The following is a 2303-nucleotide window of genomic DNA, read 5'->3' as shown; positions in this document are numbered from 1 at the left end:
GCTTCAATAAATAAGCATATACATAAGCGTTAGCAAAGTTTATTTAATTTCCGTGGAACGTATGCGGTGAGCCATTTCTTACAGTTTTTACACTTGTGCGCTTCGCAAGATCACCAGATAAATACGGGTAACGGAAATAACTGCACTCGCTGGAGTAGTTGCATGTCGGAGCCGAGGAGATATTTTTTACGGAATCGAGCGACAGAAAAGGCAGATAGCAGACAAACCAGCGAAAGTGATTCGTCGTTCGAAAGTACAAAGAAAATGTGAACGCCATTATTGCCACGCTGAACGCATTACGGGCTTCAGTGGAGGAGCTTCGACAAAGTACCGAAGATAGCCAAAGGGACATTGTACGATTACGCGAGGGTATGCAGCCACAAAGTGTAAGTGGGAGTAGTGTGCAGCCAGCACAAGACGAACAACGCCAGGCTGTCGTGGAGGATACCGGTTCGCACATAAAGTTGTACGACTTGCCTACGTTTGGCGGTAATATTGAAGAATGGCCATTGTTCTACGCAAATTTCAACGCCACGACACAGGCGTTTCGTTACAGCCACCGGCAAAATTTAATGCGGTTGCAAAAATGTCTGGTTGGCCCGGCAAAAGAGGCAGTGGCGGCCATGTTAATTTTTCCGAATGATGTGCCGAACGTGATGCGTGAGCTTGAGTTTCGGTTTGGTCGGCCCGACATTTTGGTTAAAGGGCAAATAAGCCAATTGCAGCAGTTCCCGCCAATACCTGAAAGCAAAGTCGAAAGGATTATACCGTTTTCGTCAAAAGTCCGTAATGTGGTGGCGTTTCTGAAGTCCGCGAATTGTCAACAACATTTGTCAAACGTAACGTTGCTTGAGGAAATGATTATCAAGCTGCCGCAAACCAGACAATTCGATTGGGCGAAGCACGCTGCGACCATCTCGCCTTATCCAACAATCGAACATTTTTCGGAGTGGCTCAGCGACTTGGCAAGGATAATTTGTCTAATGCCGACAACAAGCACACAAAGCAGCAAACAAAATGCTGCGCCGAACAATCCGCGTCGCCTTATGCATATCAACCGAGCGAAAGAGACTTTAAAGTGTTACCACTGCAGCGGAAGCCATATGATAGCACAGTGTGAGTCGTCAAGTCGATAGGCGTTCAGGACCGGTGGGAACTAGTCAAAGTACAGCAATTATGTTTTTCATGTTTGCGCAAGGGCCACTGCACGCCAGAAATGTCGGTCAAGGCGAAAGTGTGAGGTGAATGGATGCCAACGATACCACAACCAGCTACTGCACAATGAGAAAGCAGCTGACCAAACGTCACGTCGAGTCACGCAATTGGATGCCGCTGTGCAGCCACTGTTAAATTGTCGGGTAACACAAATTTCGCAAGGCTTGCTATTTAAAATGTTACCGGTTAATATTTACGGCCCGGACGGCAAGCAGGAAGTCCTCGCCATGCTTGACGAAGGTTCGTCAGTGTCGATAATGGAGGCCGGCGTAGCAAATATGATCGGTGCTAAAGGCGATGTACATCCACTCACGCTGCAGTGGTATGACGATAAAATGGTAACCGAGCAAGCCAGTAAGGTTGCCGTTGAAATCGAGAACTGCACTAACAGGAATAGATTTGCGCTTAAAGATGTGTACACGGTAAAAAACTTGAATTTACCCGAACAGTCACTAAGAAAAGAAAATTTCGATCATCTTAAAGATCTGCCCATTTTGAACTATTATCGTGCAAAACCAGTGTTGCTGATTTGGTTAAAACACGCACATCTCGGTGCCACCACAGCGATTGTGCAAGCCGGCAGCGATAGTCCCTTGGCTGCGAAAACTCCACTTGGCTGGGTTGCATATGGTCCAACGAAGTTGCCATCACCATTGAACCCCCGCGTTCTGCTCGTGCGAGAATTGCAGCAACACTGAACGATTTAATAAAAGAATATTTCACAGCAGATAGTTTTGGCGTCAATCCGTCGCCGCAGAAGTTAGAGTCAGACGAAGAGAAGCGCGCACGTTCAACTTTACAACAAACGACCAGAAAAGTGGGACACCAGGACGAAGTCGGATTGCTGTGGAAAGAGTATCCGCCGAAATTGCCAAGCAGTCGAGCCATGGCGGAAAAGCGCTTGTGGACAGTGGAGAAACGAATGAGAGGCGACGTCGAGTTTCGTACGCGGTACAGAGAGGAAATGTCCAAGTATTTTGAAAGAGGGTACGCCAGAAAGCTGAACGAAGCCGAAGTCAGCGCGCCGGACTTAAACGTGTGGTACTTGCCCCACTTCGCCGTCTTCAACCCCCATAAGCCGGAAAAAA

The sequence above is a fragment of the Rhagoletis pomonella genome, unplaced genomic scaffold, assembly GCF_013731165.1.
Source record: "Rhagoletis pomonella isolate Grant_MI unplaced genomic scaffold, Rhpom_1.0 Rhpom_scaffold_09110, whole genome shotgun sequence".
In the NCBI taxonomy this organism is placed as follows: Eukaryota; Metazoa; Arthropoda; class Insecta; order Diptera; family Tephritidae; genus Rhagoletis; species Rhagoletis pomonella.
This window is presented reverse-complemented; position numbering follows the sequence as displayed.